The sequence below is a fragment of the Adiantum capillus-veneris genome, chromosome 15 (assembly GCF_014529385.1).
Source record: "Adiantum capillus-veneris isolate H3 chromosome 15, ASM1452938v2, whole genome shotgun sequence".
NCBI lineage: Eukaryota > Viridiplantae > Streptophyta > Polypodiopsida > Polypodiales > Pteridaceae > Adiantum > Adiantum capillus-veneris.
Window position 1 is genome coordinate 6299601 of NC_140945.1, and position 22882 is coordinate 6322482.

Consider the following 22882-nt stretch of genomic DNA (forward strand, 5'->3'; position numbering starts at 1 on the left):
TTGTTGCAAAATAACCAGCTCTAGAACCAGTAAGGCCAGGGAAGAATCCAAAAATTCTGATGGCTTCCTCCTTTTCCACCAATATTAACTTCTCTAACCCTAGAGGAAGCTGATATGAACCAACAACTTTTGCAAGTGCTTTAATTGCAAGCATTGGCAGCAATGGTTCTCTTGTAAACTTGTTATGGAATATAATGACAGTCTCTTTGTTGAGCTTCCCAATAAAGTGTCCCAAGCTCAGGTTCCTTCCTAAATTTAAGGGTCTGGAACCCTTCCCCCTGCCAAGGAATTTTTCTGTGTCCAGTATTTCAATCTGCAAAAATATGTCTTGGTTAATTGTTCAGCACATTAATAAGACAGGGCAAAATGGTCATTAACATACCTTAGGAGACTTATCCTCCTCAAACAAGGCAGGTTCCCATATATCAATGGATCTACTTGGCCTTACTTCATAATATCTGGTCTTTTCCTCTCCCATATGCTCTATTTTAAGCCTTTTCTGGATCTCATTGAACTCCTCTTCAGAAGGTACACCCTGTTGCTCATATCTCAGAACAATGTCCTGCACATGCTTTCCAACACTTGAGCTGTCAATAAAATTTTCTGCCTCTGTGTCCAAGACTGCTAAGGGGCAAGGTGAGTAATCAATAAATCCTATGTCATTAGATCCCCACTCAACCAAAACTGCCAAAGCATAATCTTCCCTTAGATCAAAAAGATGCTGAATGTCATTCAGCAAAACATATTCCTTTTTGTTAACTTTGTATGTGGGAAATGTTGCTGTGCAATGCAAAGGATCAACATCTTCATCCTCAATGTCAACATTCTCCACTTTAGTGATGTTTTCTGCTTTAAATGCAATGTCCAGCATCTCAGTGCTTTGTAGCTTCTCTTCCTCTTCATGGAACTCCATCTCTATCTCCTCTTTCTCCTGGTCCTCCTCAGCCTGGGAAATCTACTTTGGAATCTCTTTGCCCTCTGCTGTTGGGAGTACACTGAAGAAAATGATAAGTCCAAGGTCATAATCTACCAACTGGCAATGCATATTACCATGAAATTTGCAAGGCTTTATGATCTTTTGCCAGTCTGGATGAAGGCTTGACCACTTCTTTGCAATACCTGTCCTTGACAAGCTACCTGCTTTGCATATATCAACAAAATGAACAAGATTTTCAAGCCTATGATCTCTGATCAATTCTGTATATATCTCTTTCAAGTCACTAATTTGTGTAGAGAAGCCATCCACAAGTGCTTGAAGATCAAAGGCAGCATTAAAAATCTGTTTGACACTTTGAAATCTTGTAAGTTCATTAACTTTGTAAAGAAAAGACATCAGCCTGTCATCAACGGTCTCTTGTATATCCTCTGTATCCATTATGACAATCCACAAATGCTCATCTGAAAAAGAGAAAAGAGAAGTCTATCAAGACATTAACCACCCTTCTTTATATCAAGTCTACAAACAAATTAAAAGCATAAAATTGTCAAGCAAATTAAGCGCAAGCAAAAAAGAATTACATAAAATTGTGACATGCTAAGTTTGTCACTTGCTATGCGAACTGTGAGGGGTTAAGAGAAACTCGGCACTCACTAACTACGCGCACGGAGTGACAGTTGGTACGCGATTTCCTATTGCTAGGAAGAGGTCGACGTCTCCCAAAATCGCGCACGGGTGTCGCGGTGTGTCGATTGGAGGGTTGGAGGCTTAATTTCGAAGCCTTGTGAATGACAATAAGTGAAAAAACGGGTTGGGTAGGTTCCTTTTATGGCCAAAAACGCCGCCTTGGGGGGTGTGCAAATCGGTTGCCGCCTCGAAGTTTGGTCCAACGGCTAGTTTTTATGCGCCTAGGGACTTGCGCCATGCACCCTATATAAACCTCCTCAGAGCCCAAACTAAGCGCATTTTGAAGGAGGTTTTACCCGGTTCTCGCACTTCCACAACCCAAAACTTCGAGCGCTTTGACCGTCACCCCGTGCGCGATATTCGTAAGTGAGAAGACTTTGCCTCCTTTGTCATTTCGCGTACGGAGTTTCAAAGCAATGTGTTCCACTATGTCCACAAGTGTGATCATGTTTACGATGTGTACCGCAATGTGTGCCACTATTTTCACCATGCATACAATATGTGTCTCAAGAGGTTTAAGAGGTTTTCACCGCTTGGGACTCCCGTCACCCCGTGCGCGATATTGGTAAGTGAGAGGACTGTGCTCCCTTCGCAGTTTCGCGTACGGAGTGTCACCGCCATGGTGTACCGCTCCGTCACCCCGTGCGCGATCACCGTAAGTGTGAGGACATTGGTCCCTTTGTGATTTCGCGCACGGGGTGTCACCGCAATGTGTTCCACTATGTACGGAAATGTGTGCCACTATGTCGAAAAGGAGGAGTTTACTTTGATAAAGTAATAATAAAAATTAAATATACATCATTTACTTTTTTTACTAATGTTTGTTGTGTAACAATCATTCCTATCCCTTTTGAAGATGGCAAGGACCAAGAAGACTGCAAGGAAGGTTGATAAGCCAGTTGATAAGCCTCTATCCAAAGATGAAGAAGAAGCTCAGCCTAGCAAAGCTTCAGCTGGTACTTACAAACCAAAGAAGAGCACATCTCAGAGGAAGGACCCTAAACCAAGCACACCTGACCCTCAACCAAGAAAAAGAAAAACTACACATCAGAGGAAAGCTTCCAAGCCACTGCAGCTTAAGCCTCTCCTTACAAAGAGAAAGTTCAAGCAGGGGGTCAAATGTCTAAGAGAGATAAGGAAGGCCATAAAGGCCATCAATCTTGCAATTCCCAAACTGCCCTTCCAAAGACTATGCAAACAAGTTGCAGAGGAGTACAAGATTGACATGAGGTGGACTAGAACTGCATTGGCATGTATCCAGGAGGCTTCTGAGGACTTTATGATTGAGCTTTTCCAAGATGCCTATATTTGTGTAGCTCATGCCCATAGGGTTACTTTGATGGACAAAGACATGATCACTCTCAGGAGGCTGAGATACAGGTTTTCAAGAATGTTGGAGCCTGTCCCTATGCATGATATTAAGGCCTTTAATATTCTCAACATTCCTCCATGGAGGAAGCCCAAGGAGCCTGAAGTAGGAGTAGTTGATATTACTGAAGAAGAGGAAAAGGAAAGGAAAAAGAGAGCAAAGGAAGACAAGGAAATTGCAGAGAGAAAGGAGCTTGACCTATTGGAACCTCAGCTAGTGCCCCTCTTGAGGAGTGTCAATCCTACTGGTTTTGTTGTCGCTCTATTCAGTGAGGAGGATCCTAGGGAGGATTACAATTCACTTGACTCTGAGACCTTGGAAATTCTCAAGGACTGGACCAAGGAGATGAATTCTCCACTCCTTATAACATGCCTCAGGTTGTTTTTGTTTTCCTATGTATTTTTGTTTATAGCAAGAACTCTTTATATAACAATATCTTGTACCAGGTTAATGATGCATACATATGAGCCAGACCTTCAACAAAAGGTGGAATTTTTAGACCCTTCTATCTCCCACTTTCTCGGGACAGAGACAAATATTAGAGAGCTCACAAAGTGGTTGATTCATGTGGACTTGGAAATCTATGAAATTTTCTTGATTCCTTATCATGAGAGGTAAGTTTCCTACCTACACCTTGTGAAGAGAATTTACTAATTCATGTTAGAAGGCTAACTGAGGCTTGTTTTTATAGCTCACATTGGAGTTTAATTGCAATTGATATTGTGAAAAGAAAATGATACTTTGTCAATTCTCTTGCTGGAGTACATGGTCAAGCAAAATTGTAAGTATAGTAGCAGACACATTTTGTAAACCACAAGCAGAACCTCAAGCACATACTTTTAATAAAGAATTTTGGACAGTGCTGCTACAAGATTTATAGAGACACTGGAGAATTGTCCACCCATGCCAAAGATGCTGACTGAAATCCAATTTTCAGTTGTGAAGGTTGGAATTCTTTATGCTTTGTTCACTTCAATGGATTATCCTCAAATATTTTTTCCCATAAATACATGTAATGAGTTGCACGTTCCAATCCAGCCTGAAAGCCATTCATGTGGATGGAGGGTAGTGACAAATGCCAAGCTCCTCTTGGACTTCATATACTGCAATGACAATCAGAATATAGAAGTATAACCTATTTCATATTTGCCAGCTGTATTTTTTCTCATTTTATTGTTCCTAAAACTTGCTTTCTATTGCCTTGTATAGATCAACAGAGAGTGCTATAGTGAGAACCATGTATGGTTGACAAGAGCAAAGATTATCAAGTATATGATTGAAGCAAATGGACAACTGCAAGAGGTATTTAAAGATGATGATGTTGAAGAGAAGGGGAAAGCAAAGCTAGAAAAGGCAAAGGGGAAAGAAAAACTAGAAGAGGAAAAGGGAAGTGAAGAGGAAGAAGAGAGTGGTGAGCAGGAAAAGGCCAGTGAAGAGATGGATGATAAGAGAAAGAGGAAGCAGCCCTCAAGCCCTCCTGCCAAAGAGCCCACAAGAAAATCTCCCAGGACAAAAGAGCCCACTGCAAAAACACCAACCCCTAGGGACAGGAAAACTCCTGGCAGAAAACTATTCTAGCTTTTTGTAGCCCACTCTAATTGTAGCCCACTTGTATCAAGCTTCCCACTTGTATCCAATTGTCTATTCTATAGCCCACTTGTATCCAATTGTCTATTCTATAGCCCACTTGTATCCAATTGTCTATGTAATTGCAAATATTTGAAATTGAATACATTTTGATCACCTTGTTTTAAGACTCTGTTACAAAATCAAATCATTGAAGTAAAATCATTGATGTTTGGAAAAGTTGCATTTCAATAACAAAATAAAGATCCTTTTAGATCTTTATTTCAATAAGATCCTTGCAGGTCATGTGATACAAAACAAGATCCTTGCAGGTCATGTGATACGAAATAAGATCCTTGCAGGTCATGTGTTACAAAATTGCCTTGAAGGATGTTCAAGGCACCAAATGTACAATGCCATCCAAGATGTCCTTGCACTGTAGCCTCTTTTCATTCCTTTTTGATACCTACAAAAACAGTCCAAGTTAAATAAAGAACCAATAAGAGAACAAGAGACTTTTAGGGATAACAGTTACCTTTCCACCATTTATTTGAAAGCAGAATGTTGTGGGCAGTTCAATTTCATCATTTTGTAGGTCCAATCTCAATTGATGTAAGCTACACATGCCTCTTATCTTTACAATTGACAGATGCTCATTGTTTACCCATATATCAATGTCTTCTATCAGGCTGTCAATGAAGTCCTCCATGTCTTGATCAAGTGGAGTTAGCTGACCACCAACATAGTGCCATCTTCTGTAATAAAATGACATAATGAAGTTTTGTGTCCCTATCATGTATTTGCAAGCAATTGAGCCAGCTTGCACATTACAAGTGATTCCATTCACTGTTTTGGTGTTCCAACCCTCATCCACAAATTCAAGTACATTTGCTGAGTCTAAAGTCTTCACTGAAAACATTGTTCTAGATTTTCTGACTTCAGCATTAGAGAAGAAGTCTACAAAAACTGTAATGGGCATGAATATAGAAATTATACTCTGTTTGCTTGCTATGTTTGCTTTCAAACACTTTTGAATCTCACAAAACAGTTTGCACCTGTAGCCCTCACTTGTATTTGAGCTAGGGAGTGACCATTCTCCACTTTTGAAATCAGGCAAGTCTAGCTTGGTTGTGGCTCCAAGTTCTCCAGTCCTTCTAGGTGGAACATAATAATGGTCAAAGAAGAATATTCCATTCTCTGCCAATGAACCCTTAGTCCTTCCCTTGTATATTTCTTCACCAATTGATCCATGACACACATCCAGAATATTTATAACACATTCTACTGGCTGCCATTCCATAATGTTTGAAGGATACAAATCTGTACAACAAATAACCTTATACAACATGCATTACAAATAAGGATTTAAGTTAAGAGACTTATAGTTTGGTCTATGTAATGGCAAAGCAGAACTCTCTGAGTCAATATGAAGATCTTTATGCATGTACACATGCTGCACCAGCACCTCTTTGATTGATTTTTTGTTGTCGCCAAAGCTGAAATCTTTAACAATACCCTTCCATCCCGCCAAGAAAGAGTTTTTGGTGGAAGACTTTATTCTCTTGTTCTGTTGCATCAGTATCCATGTTCCTTTGTGTATAGTTATTGGAATCCATTCTCCATTTTGATCAGTCGTGTTGTAAGTGACAATGGCTTCAATGGAAGTTCTTGGTCGTTTTGATCGTGATGAAGATTCCATGGTGAAAAAAGAAATGAGCAGAGAAGTTTAGCCTGAGTTCAAGAGAAGAATAAGCAGAATGTGCAAAAAACGGTTCAAATCTGGAAAAGATCATGAGATAGAATCCAAACGTTGTTTTATGATGACGACGTGCAAAATGAAAACAATATAATATGAGAAGTACGTCTTTCTAAAAGCGACAACTATTGAATGCCTTTGCACTTTTACTTGTTTACATTGCTATTTACCAGCTCAAAGTTGCGGTAAAGATAGAATATTTGCTTTTTTGTGAGTTTTCAAAAATAGAGGTTCCGTAACGGAAGCTCTTCAACCATTGGTTGAGACCACTCTCTCTCTACACGCTAAAAGGCACAAAAATGACCTCAAAATTCCCCTAATGTAAAGCACAAAAAGTTATTAAGGAGCTTCCTGTCTGAGATTTTGTACCTTGGAATGCACTGATCGTGGGATATGCTAGACGTGGGCAGGGCCAAGAATCTCTAAGCTATTTTTAGTAGTCAGATGTGAAGTGAGGGTGTTTCTTTAGATGTGATCACATACACTTGCATCTTGAAGGCAAGGGTTAGGATCAAGAAGCTCTAGGCTATTTTCAGCAGATGTAGAGAGAGGGCATCTCTCTTAAATGCCATCACGTACACTTGCACCTTCAAGGCATAAGGGCATCTCTCCAAATGCAATCACATACTCTTGCTTGCACCTTGAAGGAATGTGGAATTACACAAGATGCTGATATGGGCAAAAGAATTCACACAGATATTATTAGTCAGGGGTTGTTGAAAGAAAACATTGTGCTTGGCACTACCTTGGCCGACATGTATGCCAATTGTGGTGCACTTCACAAAGCACAAAAAGTGATTCTCTGTTCGGCATGTTGTCTCTTGGCATGCTCTGATTGCAATATATGCCCAACTTGGGCAAAACCAAGAATCTCTGGACTGTTTTTGTGGATGTAAAGTGAGGGTGTCTCTCTAAATGGAATCACACACTCGTAGAGTCTATGTGTTTGTGTGTGCATTTAGATCATAAACAAAATGACTTGTATGAACCACATACATGCTGGCTTGTTAGACACAGATTTTCAGATATAGGTAGCATTCGCTACTACTCGTCGTCCTCTAATGGGGGTGCCTTTGCCACTATAGCAGATCCATAGCCCCACACACCCTTTAGCCCTCCCATACTCCCCTAGTTTAGTCCACCAACCTTATCTATTGCACCAAAACCCACCGTCAACTCCAAGAGACTTGTTTGTCGTGTGCAGCCTCACATACCTTCTCCTTCTCCTACCGGCATAGTGCCACTTTTTCCTACTATAGTTGCCGCCAACAGATTTGTTGCTACTTTTTGCTACTGCTAGTCGTTTACAACTTCTCTCCCATCGCTTGTAGGGCCGAAAATCTGTTGTTGATACAGGTCACCACTAGAGTAGGTTTAAGCAACAGATATGATAGCAAACTGAGCTTAATAAAAACCATTTAGATTTTAGTATCAATCAATTTAAGTTTTTCATCTTGAGTTGTAAATTTTGATTATTATGGATGTACTAATCAGACATTGTCATCGAATCAAGGGTACAAGATTATATGTGTTCTTTCTCCCTTAAATTATGTTGTCAAGTTTGAGTTGTGTTGGATCAAGGACCAACTCTTTCAATTTGGCCAAAGTATAAAGGTCCCTTTTGTAAACTATTTTGACAAGTTTAATTAGAAGAACTCTGTTGAGTGTATGACACTGAGTTTGTATATCTGCAAGCTTCATCTACTTATCTCTTATATGCATTGATGTTTTTTTATTACAAGCATTGCTACACATTGCTAGATGAAGGCTCTTCAAATTGATGTAAGTCTCTTGCACTATTTCTTAGGTTGGTTTGTGACTTCCTAGGAGCTGCTTATGTCATATGTCAAGATTTATGTATCTAAGTGAAACCATCAATTGTGTAGGATAGCTCTTATCATCCCTAAGACATCTTTATGATAGGCAACCTAAAAAGGCACAGAGCCTTCAAGTTTGACACATTTCTAGGCTAGGTTTGGATGAAGATCGAGCTGGACCTACCTCGTAAAGTATCTTGAACACTAAATCTTGACATGTGAAAATTAGGGTTAGATTCTAGTATCATTTTTGTACCCTAAACCTATTGATCAATGATCTAAGACCATAGGATTATTAAAGTTTAGGCATCTCAAGTGAATTGCCCAGTGTGAACCCGATATTTATTTTGGCTTTTAGGGATTTCTTTCACTTATTTATCAAAGTTTGGGTGGGGCAATTTACTGAGATTTCTATATAAGAAACCCTCGACCCCCATTGTATTATCATCTGTTATCTCATTGCCTTGGTTGATTGGTTCAGTGAATCTCTCTCTCTCTCTCTCTCTCTCTCTCTCTCTCTCTCTCTCTCTCTCTCTCTCTCTCTCTCTTGTGCTTTCTCACCTTGGTCTACACGCTTTTGCATTGCCGACTTTGACATGGCATCAGATCAATTGGGCGAGTGAAGGACCTTGGTGGAGCAAGGCGACTCGGAGGAGAAGAAGAAGAAACCCTCTGCTACCATTACCCTAAAACGTTGCCCTGTTGTCCTGTGTTTTACAACCTCCCTTGAGTTTTTCCTCTCTGCAGGCATTACCATGGAAATCTGCCCAAACTACCAACTTTTTGCTCTACTACCTAACGTTTTGAAATTCATTGCCCCCAAATAGAGCTTGCACTTTTGAAACGCAACTCCCTGCTACCTAGCATTTTTGCCTGCATTTTTCAGCCATGAACATCAGTGTTTCTTGTGTCGACAACAACCTCTTTGGAGGCTTTTCTTGAGCAAGAGGAGTTCCTGTGCTGGCTAGACCACCATCTAGCATTTTTGGCCTCGCTTGGAGCATGTTTGGAGTGTTTTCTACAGGCTGGACAACAAACTTATTGAAGCGATTGAGGAGCAGCAAAATAGGCAAGAAGAAAACCAACTAAAAGCTATGGACATTAGATCAACCTTCGTGTTAGTGGCCTATGTACCGGCACAGTTCTCAAGGAGACCATCCAACTATTTGGCTTGACACGGATGGCAATAATATTACTCAATTAGCTGCCTCAATACCCGAGAGGTACGACCACAGTTATAATTGTGATTCGACGCTTTGTTTGGCTTGAGAGCTGGAGCCAAAGGCAAAAGATGGAATTCACTTGAAGACAAAGTCAAAGGTAAGCTTGATAGAGATTACAGTAATAAAGATTTGACAGAGGAGATCGGCATGGCACACATGGTGGTGGCCACAATGGCCTTGATGTCAGATTTCTAGTCAAAGTGAAGGTGTCACCACTATCTTCAGCTAGAGAGAGGCTTGTGAGTGGTAGAGAGGGGCAAGCAATGCTCCCTGTATTTGATTTTAGTTTGTTTAGATCTTGTTTTCCAAGGATTGGACACCTCTTTTAGCCTCCATGCCCTAGTTGGGTCTAGAATCCTGACATTAATGTGAGGTTCTTGTTAATTTTCAAGAAGGTATGGAAGTTAAAATGTAATGGTCTTGCTATGGTAGAGAATTTTGCAAATGAATCTTCTATAATCTGAGCTCATTCCAATAAAACTATGTAGCTCATGTAAATACTTCGGTTGATGCCATTCATATAACACCTCAATCTTTTGTGGATCCATACACCATCCTTTGAGATAATATGCCTTGAATATTAAATCTCTTCTAAGAAGAGTTCACTCTTCTTGCGGTTAATAAATGGATTATTCTCTTGCATCTTTTCTAAGAATGAGTTGTAAAATGCTTGGATCCATGTTAATATGTGAATTGGATTTTATTTTCTATCCTAGTGTTTTTAAACACCACACTCTTTTGAGGTCCCTTCAATTCTAAAATTTGTTTTTGAGTATTTTAGATTTTTTTTGGTGTTGATATAGCCAATGATTTAGCAGTAATGTCTCAAATTTGAGCTACTAATTTGAAGCACCTTTTTCACATGAAGAATGTTGTATAATACAAAATGAGTTTAATGCCATGCTTCTCTCATGCTTTTGATATTACTGTAGTTGATGTATGTATTCTATGTAATTAAATACACATGCCCTGAGCATTACTTCACATATAATTTTTCAATTTTGAAATTGGACAGATATAGACTCTTGAACCACAGATTGAAGCTTTAATAGAACCTAATACTTTTTGTAGATATTTTGCAATCTCTAAGGGTTGAAGAACATGCATCCTTATTGGCTAGAGTAGAAAAGATATCAATGGGGTGCACAATAAAAGCTATGGGATAAAAAGCATCAAGGATAGTTGCCTTGGAGTATGGAATTTCATGGTTGACGTCTATTTAGATGTGTAATGTCATAGGCTATAGTGAAGTTCAACAAGTAGCGACTTTTGCTAGGGATCTAGAATTTTGAGACTCACAAACCTATGGTTACTGTGTAGAATTCGGAAGAAGGATGTCACTATTGGGGTTATGTTCTCCCTTATCTTCTACAATATAAGATGAGACCGGTCCCTTCACTAGTGTTTCATTCCTAAAGCTACAAGTGTAACAAGAACAATGTCCACTGATTTTCTCTCAGGCCATGGAACATGGTTGGAGAGTTATCAAAGGTACCCATACTTCATTTTGATCAAGCAGGGACCTCACAACAAGCATGTACAAGGAGTGATTGTAGAAAATATTTCTAGTTCCAAATCGAAAAAGTAGCAAAAAGAAAAACTTGTAACATTTAAGTTTCTAGTAGCTAACATTGTCCCAATGGCTCTTACATTTGCAAGCTATCTTTGAGATAGATTTGTTACCCTTGGCACCCAAAAATCTCTAAAAATTCTCTCTCTAGGGGTTGTTGATGATAATTGTGGTTATTATCTTGGACCTTAAAATGATGCAAATTTTCACTTTCAATGATGTATACTAGTTAAAAATGTGGTCAAGGAGCCTTGACTCAATTTCTCCTCAATTTCCAACAAGTTTGGATAACTTTTGTACAAATCTTTACCAGTTTCCATAGCTTGAAGACTTTGATATTGAACAACTCTCAATCGCAGCCAAAACTATTTCAAATCACTTATTTGGTGCATGTACTCTATTCGTATCATAGATCAAGTTCCATTGAAGAAAATCTAAAAGTTCATATATTTTGGATCAATAGATGATAATCTTGATAATTATTATTTGACCTAAATCTAGCTTTCTTAATCCACATTGGTTATACACCTTATGGATAGGTCCTTCAACAAGTCTCATAAAGTTTGGACAATTTTCCAAGTTTCTTACTTTTTGTAGCTGTTAATGGACTTTAGAGAAAATTTGGCATAAACTGCACTTAGTAGCTCCAAATTACACCAAACTAAAAGGATAAGCTTAATATATAATGGTCTAATATGTGCTATGGAAAAAATATGAAAAATTTGCAATTTTGAAGCTCAATATAATAATCTTGATTATTACCAAGGTGTCCAAATTTGTAAGTTTTCCAACTTTAATTCGTTCCACAGCTAGTATGTAACAAATCTACCAGCAAGTTTCAACAAATTTGGATGAGCTTTGATAGATTCACCAATACTTACTAGTTGATCAAAGAAGAAAGTAGATCTAGCATCATTTTTTAACCCAAATGAGATCGAAGCTTCTTAAGCCTTCACAAAGCATCTTATTGTTTCACTATGGCAAGCTCATCCCTTGACCCCCAAAGCCCAATTTCAGCCTCCAAATAATAATCTTGATTATTATCTTTTGATCTAATCTTGTGCTTTTTTTCAAGGACAAGTCTTATACAATGTATTACAAGAATTTTGATGAGAAAAATCAAATTTTCGTGCACACATCACCTAGGAGAGAATATTCCATATTTTTACAAACCTTTGAAAAATCAACTTACCACAATGCTCCTACAACTCCCACTTTTTGATGCATTTTCAAGCTTACCTTAAAAGTTCAAAACCTAAAACTCTAAGAATCATTGATGATCCTTTAAAGAGTGGGACATGCATGCCAAAAATCCACCTTGGTGATTGCTTAAACTATTCTAATAATAACACAACATGGGTAGTGGAAAGTGTTTGCAAATACTTTTTTTAATAACGAGTATCGGCTTTCAGACTTAGACATAGTCCAACTCATCAATCATCAGATAAAAACCTAATCTAATTTTACAAGGTCATTGGCAAGCATGATTACTCCCAAGTCACTTCTACACAATAGAGGACAACACTGCTCAACTATGCAGTCTTTAAAAGATTATATTTTTCTCTAGGTAAACCCACAGAAAGTAATGGAGAATGATTTCTACGTATTGAGGTTTTCTCTTAGTTCAGGTCAGTTCCTCCCTAGAAATAGTTCTAAATGTGGGTGCCAAGCCTCACTCTATCTTATTGTAGACATAGCAAGAGCAAGGAGCATAATTGTCAATCCATGGGTGGAACCTAATATGACTAATGCATGAAGACTACAAGAGATGGAAATCTCTCAGAAAACACACTTAAACCTATTACAATTTAGTTGATACACTCAATCGTATGTGCAACAAAGAAAGTTGGTTGTCACATCGGCAAGTTAATCATGATAGTTTACTAGGATTTCAAGATCTAGTCCTCACTAAACTTATGGGACAAGTAGATATGACCTAGATACACATGCCTAGGGTCTTAAATTCACCATTAGAATACTAAAAAAAAATCTCGATTATTATCAGTAAGGCTATTTTGACCTAGCCAATTTTGGTTAAAATTTCACCTGGGAGCTTATCTTTGATGCCCTAATACCTCTCCTATATCCAAACTATAGTTTCTAAGTCTAAATTATGAGGTATAATCTACTAGCAAGAGGATTAATGATACAAAAACTTACAAAACTATTGCAAGAAACTTACTTTTTTGCATAGATCTTTCACCTGTGAATGTGTAGAAGTTGACAAAATTCTAAATATACAATTTACGAGAGATACAAGCAAGAAAAGCAAGAGGGTGAATACATAGTTTTTGGCAGTCAAATCAGATGGGCACCCTTCGAGTTGACCCCTTCATTGTGAGCCCCAAATTTTGATATCCATTATTTTAGAAAACAAAAAGTTGACCAGAACACCAAAAAATAAGCTGCCATGAAAAAAATCGCAAGCAGCCACAAAATTTTTCTTTTGGTAAAGAGAAAGGTTTTCAATTCCAAAAATAAGTGGATAGGTAGACTCCATAGACTTCAAGTAACCACCATACCAAGTTTGGGGTTCAGATTTGATGGAACATGGATCGCGATCCATGTCCCCCTTCGAGATTTTGTGATTGTGACCTTACAGCCTTATAACATAGTCCAACACAAAAAAATTATCCAAAAACAAGGGTACCAAAAACTTCAAGAAGAGGCTCAAACAAGGCCAGAGTCAATCAAGGACAAAAATTGCAATACGAACATACAAAGTGACTTTTGGGAGACCTAAGGTGGATCAAACCACCTAAAATATTACAGGGATCAAGAGACTATGAGAAACTTCTCTGCCAAGTTCCATGAGATTTTAACATTGGGGTACATGGATCGCCATCCATGACACCCTATAATAGAAATAGCCCATAGGTACCAAAGTTAGTACTAGTCCTTGGAAGCATAGTGGTGTTTTTCAAATTCAATTTGGAGCTGATTTTTGCATGTTACAAGCAAAATAGGAGTGTGTGTCAAAACTTCAATAAAATTTTGATTCCAACAGATTTTGACATTAGGGAAATTTTGGACTCTCAAATGGGCCCTATAAGATTAACTTTGACTTTCTCCCTCTTGTCCAAAATGGGTCCACGGTAAATTTTTTACAAATGAAATCAAAACTTGTTGGACCGTTCAAATTTAGAATGTACTCATTGAGATCTATCCATTGATATATAACATGCCATCAGATTCCTTATATTTTAAAATATTCTATTTTTTTATGTGACAACTTCGTCTTATAAATGGAATCTCTCCCCACGTTTCAGATTCAGTGGGGAGGTCATAAATTCTACAAATCAACTCCAATTTTTTTGGACTTTGGGGATTTAGAACCTACTTTCTAAGATCTTTCCAATGATATGTTGGTTGATAGGAAAACGTTTATGTACTTCACCGGGTTGCCCACTTTGGACAAGAGGCAAAGTCTAACCTCCTTATAGGGCCCCTTTGAGAGTCCAAATTTTCCTTAATGCTAACCCATCGGGTGTACAACTATAGCCACAAAGTGATTTTTGTATAGGTTGTGTGAGTCAGAGTTGTAGTAATTTTCTTTTATTTGGAGAGCTAAATGCACCATAAAAGGTAATGGGTCAGGGTTTTGCAAGCTTCATTTTGTTGATGTATTTTTTATCAGACAAGTTTTACCAAAATAGAAACCCTTCTACAAGAGACCAATTAAGCCATATTTCAACAGAGGGTACTGTCAATCAAGGGACCATCCCTACCTTAGAACCAATATTGGAGGAAAGTCTTTTTGATCCTCCTTCAAAGAGATCATATATCTATATGATTGAGGGATCCAAAAGTGTGAGTTTCAAGGAATAAACCAAAATGGAAGCGAGACCGTTGCAAACTGCATCAAACCTGAAACTATTGCACTTGCAATATCAGTTTGAAACTGAACAGGGTGCTCAAATCTATAAAGATGGTATGGATTGCTACTGTGTTAAAATTGAAGAGAGGCCTAGTGAGCTTAAGCTTGTGGATTAGTGGGCACAAAAGAAAAGGTTGACATAGAACCTGAGGAGAAGCCGTTGAAGTTTGACATTCCTAATGCCAAGATTAGATGAGTAAATATGTCTACTTGCGTCAACACCAAAAATACACATGTGGTATTATATAAGTATGATAACAAAGATCAAATGCTCTATTACATGTGTGAGAAGCCCAATGAAAGGGAGTTAACATAACAAAAATTCTTGTGTGTATTTACATTTGAAGTCGATAGAGACATGCAGACAGTCATATTAAACAAGTATGGTTGGAAGTATGCTTGAGGGATATATGAGGGATATATGTACTTTGGGGGACCACTCCATCAGTACTATGTCACCCCTAGCATGCACAAACCTATTGTCTTAGAAACAACATGACCAGAAACTATGAGAGTGAGTCCTCTAAAATCTCATGTGGGAGACTCTTTCAATCAATCACATCTCTTTGAATTGAGACTGATGGGATCCTTGGATTCCTATGTTCCTATGTCTACACATCGAGGTAGTCATATCTTAGACACAATTTTCAGCACAAGGGTGTCGGACATCAGAATCGAGAGTCGGGATGTAGGGCTCAAGGGAAGGGTGACTGACAAAACCCCTTCTAGAGCACCTGTTAGTGGTTACAAGAAAGACGAGAGATGTAATGCTAGGAGAACCTAGAATGATGAGAATGGTAGTAGAAACTAAAAAAAAATGCGACCTTATCAAGTGGCTAAGTGCATGCCAAAGAAGTATAGTGGATCGGGAGATCCACACGTGCATGTTTTTATTTTGAAGCAAGTCTTAAAAGCGAAACAAGTAGCGGATTTCCACACACAATATGAGGGGTTTGGTTTAACATTGGAGAGAACGCCGTTGACTTGGTTCCAATCACTAAATAGTAGAGTTTTCCTAAACATTGGTCAACCCCTACGAGAGTTTACAGAGTAATTCTCTATGAGGGGAATCAAGCACAACAAGGTTTCTCAAATTTATGCCTTTAGACAAAAGGAAAACAAAAAGGTGAAAGAAGATTCACTTCGCTTCAAGCAATACATTGAAAGATGTCCAGTGCAAGAGTTACCACATGACGATCGCTTATCGGTTCTCTTTATCGAGGACTTGAGAAACGAAACTCTAAAAAGTTACTTACACTTAAAGGCATGCACAACATTTGAACAAGTCAATAGGGAAGCATTGTACCTGGTTTACAATTGTAAAACATACAAGGAGGTAACTAAAGAGACAAACACTAGTAGTGCCACTTCTACCACCAGCGAGTCAATTGCAAAACATGCAGGGAGGTAACTAAATACATAGAGACAAACACTAGTAGTGCCTCTTCTACCACCATCGAGTCAATTGCAAAACGTAGTGCTCTTGCTTCAATCACACAAAATGTAGTTCAGCTAGGCAAAGAAGGGGGTCCGTAGGATGAATTACACTTACAGACAACAACCACAAGCTATCAATGATCCAAGAGTGTTGGTATGGTGTACCATTGAGGAGAAATACACAAACCTTGACACTTGTGAGTGCTTTTAAAATCAGAAATATATGAGAAAAAGGTCATATGGACCGCTTGCGGTACAAAAAATTTCCACCACCTCCAAGGTATCATATCGGGCCTAGCAACGCAGTACAAGGAGGAGATAAACCACAACCTGTGCTGGGACAATAACCACCTTTGCCTCATAATAATAGGGCCATTGTGCATTATGCACATTTGACGAAGTCACTCATAACTTAGTCAATGATGCCACCAATTGTGTACTATGAGGATCTAGTTGAAATCCAAGTGAGGGAGAATAGGGTGTAGCTTATACCAATGAGGAAAGTTCATTTTGGGCTTGTGATGAATCTAATGAACCTTCATATGTAGCTCAAATACTAGAAATCAATTCATAATGGATGAACATACGCTCATGTTCATAGCAAACTACAACTACAAGCCTAGAGGATATCTGCCTAAAACAAGTCAACCAACAAAGACACCACCAACAACCCGACCAGAGGGACCATGCTATGAATGTGGAGGCGGCCACTACGTATGAGAGTGTCCACTTATAGGTTAGCAAAAAAAAAAAAGGACTTTGTGACGGGTGTGGGAGAGATCACTTGATTCAAAACTGTACAAAGAATCCTGACAACCTAGGGAAGGCAACTATCAATGTCATTGGAATTTTACCGTGCACGAGCGGGATCTGAATTTGAGCCAACACTCAATGTGGTGACTAGAGCTCAAGCTTAGGAAGAAGCAAAAAATCAACCTGTGGTGGATGATTTGAGACTTCCTAAACAAACCAAATTTGAAAATGGGTCAATTAGGACTCAAAGAAAATTGGAAAGCCAAACGAGACAAAAGGAAAGTAGAGAGACTGAAAGAAAAAATAGCTTTAAACAGAATTGAACCACATACAGAAACATCTTAGGAATGAACAAGAGAGTAAGAAAAACACAAAAGAGTCGGACGAATCAAAGAACAATTCTAACGGATCAGTCTCAGTGGAAAAGGTGAACGAGCATTTAGATGCTATGCTGCAAGACTACGAGGCAAGACTAAAGAAAAACCAAGGTTTGGAACAAACACTAATGACCTATCCACATCCTAAATTCGAAACCAAACAAACAGATAGAGATGTGCGAAAAACTCATGGAACCCCATGGGGATTGTTGCAAACACAACAGATGATTTTCAATCCATGCAGATGCAGCCAATTTCTGAAGTAGATGAGTCGTGGCCACTATCACTGTGGGACACAATCAAAAACAAAAAAGACAGAAGCACCACATTGCTGTCATCACCCATCCTTGAAATCAACATGGATCATGAGATCTATCTGGGAGATATTCAGTCGATGTATGGCAATGCAGGAACAAAGATATTGTAGAGAGTAAATAGGTGACCATAAGAACTTTACCATCCTTTATAGGGGAATATGAGACCAAATTTGAAGTGACATTTGTGCCATCACAAACGAATTCTATTCCACGGGTTGACGGGAGTCAATGCAGAAGCATACTCTCTAATCACAAATGTTTAGCGTTAGGCTATGGAGGGTGAATCCTTAGCTTAACCATGGTGTTAGGATTAGGGTTAGAGATATAGAAATTAGGGTTAGGCTATAGCAAGTGCAATAGCATAAAGTGAAATAGACACAATGATCATAGTTCAAAGTGAAAATGCTTCATTAGAGAATAGCCTCTAATATAGGCTTAGTGCTTTACAATCATTGGCTAGAGAGGTTTGCACCCTCTTGCTATTGGACCATTTGACCACTTATCTTTCCAAGGTGGCTAGGTAATTCCCATATGGTGCCACAAGTTGGGATTACCCTAACATGGGTGACCGATACAAAGAGCGTACATGATCTAATGTATTCTCCTATAAGATGCACAATCACTCTCATGGAACTTCTGAAAATCAAACCATGTTTGTGGGTACAAATGAGTAAGAATCTGAAAAAGATGGGATTGAAGGTCCATCCAAAAAATAACCTTGTGGAAAAAATTAAAGAAACAAATCATCCTAAGAAACCCAAATTAGAACCTGTCCAAGTGAATAAGGTAGACAATTATTGTGAGGGAGAGGAAGAAAACACCACCTTACCTCTAGAATATAGAATAAAAAGTATAGTGATATTTGATAGTTGGGCCGGAGTAGCCATCACTACAAAAGGAATCTGGGACAAATGGGTGAGACCATTTCTCAAAAAACGTGCATGAAATTACAACTAGCCAATGGGTATGTGGAGAAACCCTTAGGAATGTTGGAACATGTAATTGTATATTCATGCAAGATAGAATACAAACTTACCTTTCCCATAATAGATTTTGGAAAAGAAAACATCTTTGAAGTTAGTTTGGGACGACCCTTTATGCATCAACTCAAGATGGTTCAAGACTAGGGCTATGATCATCTTTACTTACAGAACAAGGGAATCAAAACGAAGGTTAACACAAAGGACCATAGTTACAGGGATGTAAATCAAACCTCGATAGAAGACTTTGCTGTCACTACGTATGTTGAAACACAGTTTCCTACTTGTTTAGTGAAGGATGCACATATTTGGATGTGCGGAGTGTCAAAATGCAGGAGCCTAAGGGGGGAGGATTGCATCCTAGAGCGCTCAGTAGAAGATATTTACTACATGAAGGAACCATTTCTAGAGGAGTTGTTTGAACCCTTCGGACGGAGGAAAATATTGGTGATGCCAGATGTCTGTGCAAATTCTTGAAATCAAAAGATATATATGAAACAACTGAAACATTAGCGACAATCGATTGCAAATGGATAGTGGACAAAGTTTATGTACGGGATCTTCTACATAATATTGAAGACGAATACCATGATTCAAAGAGAAATGATTTAGGGAATGATGCGGAAGATGGACTTTCAAGTGGCTCATAAACAAAAATACAAGAAAATAAGACGAGCTGATCTCCTTTAAGTTTCCTGACCAAAAAATGCGAAGACAAAAGATATATCAAATGAGACGAACAAAAAACAACGAAACAAATTTTAGAAACCAATGCCCAAGTTGATGACCAAAATGAAATATCTCATGCTCATAGGAGCAGACGATTGTGTCGAAGACAAAATCACCAAAAACCCCTTGAAGTTGACAAGTTTTTGGGCAAACTCAAAGAAACAAAGAAAAAAACAATTGAAAGACAAGACTGAGACACCAATGAAAATGCCAAGAATTGAACGCAAAAAATGAATACCAAAATTTAAAATGGACACTAAAGGAGATTTGGACAACAAACATGGAAAGTGAGGGGGACTCTAACTCGTAAAAATTTGATGCACCATCTCATTACAAAAAATACACAATTCAAGACCGATGTATTGTGATGAAGCAACCAATGTGAGAGCCTAAATAACTGGGAACATCATATGATGGGCCTGAAAATGCAAAGAGGAATGATCTAGAAAAACTAGGGAAAGAATTGAGACCAGCTTATGTAGCCACGAATCTTACTGGAGGAAGAGAAATAGTTGTTGATAGCTACCATCAAGCAATTAGAGATGTGTTTGCCTAGTCATACAAAGATCTTAAGGGGGTAGATCCGTGTATATGCCAACACACGATACCCCTCAAGAATGATGCTAAACTGCACCATTAACATCCCTACACCTATAATAGAACATTTACGAGGAAAATCAAAGAAGAGACACAAAAGCTTAAAGAAGCAGAGTTTATATATGAGATAGAACACACGGGGGGTGGGTGTTACTGATTATAGTGGTACCCAAAAAGAATGGTAAGTTACGAGTGTATGTAAATCTCAAATAGGTGAATGCTGCTACAATCAGAGACAACTATCCTTGCGCATCACAGACCATGTGATTGCAAGAGTCACTGGAAAGGAAGACTACAACTTTCTTGATTGCTTTTTGGGCTATAACCAACTCACAATCAAGTTGGAGGATCAACATAAAATTGCCTTTGCAACATAATGGGGCATATTTGCATATCAAATGATGCCATTTGGTCTAACCAATACACCTATCACATTCCAAATATTGATGAATCATACATTCAAGGAGTATCTAAGACAATTCTTAGAGATTTATATGGATGACTTGTGTGTGCATTCTCTCCACAAAAATGAACATGTTGAGCACTTAGAAAAGGTCTTTGAGAAATGCGAAAAGTATTGCGTCTACCTAAACCTTGAAAAATGTGTTTTCATGGTAAGACAAGGCAAAATTATGAGGCATATTGTGTCCAAGAATGGAATTTATACTAATCTTGAGAAGATACAAGTAATTGTTGCTCTTCCAAGACCAACCAAAGTCAAAGAGGTACAAGATTTTATGGGACATTGTGGATATTATTGCATTTATTTGTTACTATATACATGTGGTAGTGATGTGAGTGAGCACACTTAGGACCCCAGGGGAATTTTTCCCCTCACTAGGAGTTTTTTTTCTCCTTGCATTGTATATATGCCCATCCCTTTAGGGCTAATTTATCTTTCCATTGCACACTAAGTAATACACTCTCTATCGTGTGCCCTTAGCTTCCTTTGTCTTCTTCAAGATGTGTGTGTTTTCCTACAACCCTAATTGCAACAATTGGTATCAGAGAAGGTTGCGTCCTCTCGAGCTTAGTCGCCAGCACCTCCAGCACACGCCTGCTCACTTTCTTTGATTTTTGTGGACTTTGGAGAGCATTTGTAGGGGTCATTTTTTTTATTTGGACATGCTTAGACTTTTTATTGGACTCATTTTGGCCTTTATTTCCACTACAAGCAGTACTGCACATGCTATTTTATCATTTTTTGCAAATTTTTTGTTAGTGCCATTTTTTGCATAACAGGTCCCGTACGGTCTTGTACAATTTGTGCTATATAGCACGTGTTGTTCCCACTTTGTTTCTCCTCTTTTCAGGCAATTTTCACATCAGGTGCAGCATTTTCCATGGATGACAACACAAATGTGTTCAAGATGTTTGTTGATGAGGATAGGTTGGATGGGGACAACACCCTATGTGGGCTTACATGATGCAACATGTCCTTGTGTCAAAGGGAGTTTGGAACATTTTGCAGGGCATTGATGTATGTCTTGGATCTCAGGATGTAGATGATGTTGAGGATGTTGCAGGTTTTGGTGGCAGGGTTGCTATTGCCAAAGCTGTTTTGCCTACGGCTGAGCAAGCTTGTTGGGATGTAAAATATGCACAGTCTCATGCATTGATTTTGTTTTCTGTGAAGCAAACTAATAATACTCACATTCGTTCAGTGAAATTTTCAAAACATGCTTGGGATATCATTCTAGTTGGTCTTTATGCAAGTCGCAATGAGGCAAAAATTGCATTGCTGCAAAAAGAGCTGGAGTCGAAGATTATATTAAGAATATGACGTAGCTAAATAGATATTTGAGTAGATTACTTAATGGAGAGAGATAGATTTCACACACAAGAGATTATAGAGTAGAGAGAGAGAGAGAGAGAGAGAGAGAGAGAGAGAGAGAGAGAGAGAGAGTACACACGATATACGTGGTTTACCCAATGTGGGCTACGTCCACGGGAAAGCATCCACTCAATGGCTTTAGTACTTCAAAACAAGAAGTACTTTACAAAGGGATTATACCATTAATAGAGCTCCCGCCTTGCTTCACTCTCACCACCTCACACCCACCTTGTTGCATCAACTTCACACTATGAAATGTGTGAGGGCCATACCTAGACTCGACCCTACTCACCTCCCTCAGTCCTCCAGACCGTTCTAGGGAACGACGTAGATCTATCTGTAGGTATCCCTCCCACTTGGGACCGACCCTCAGACAGGACTCCGGTCTATCTCGAATGCCAACCCAAGGGGGTACATCCCTTCATTCAATGATTCTATCCGCTACTCATAATTAATATATCCTTGACAGCTTTCCGCACCCAAAATCGTGGTCCTTAGTTTTGATTCTCTTGATCTTTAACTTGAGGATCTGCTCTTGCTTTCTTGTTTTCCATTGGTTCATGGCGATAACCCCTTTTTCCTGACAATCAAGCACGACAGTTATCACTTTCCCCTAAGAAGAGGGATCTTGCAATCCTACCTGGTCTCGCTCATCCCCGATTACCCATTTTTTTCCCACGTAGTCCTAGCATTCAACATAAAAATTTTAAATCAACATCCGGCCATCTGACCCTCCGGATCCGCCACCCACCGAACCATTTCATGAAAATCCCTTCTCGAGGTAGTACTTAACTACTACTACAAAATTAGGAAGACAACAGTCTATCAGACATCATCAAACAACAAGAAGCATGCAATCTATTGCATACCCTCATTTAGGGAAATTCATCTGGTTGTTCCCACCGGATCTTTATTTCGAAACTTTTAATTCATTTCCTTTCCTTTATGTGCTATAATTAGCTTGTAAATAGTTTCCTAACTAATCATGCAACAAATTTAGTTTCAAGCAATTCATCTGGCCTCCCCATTCAGGCCAAGATAATTGGTTACAAGCCA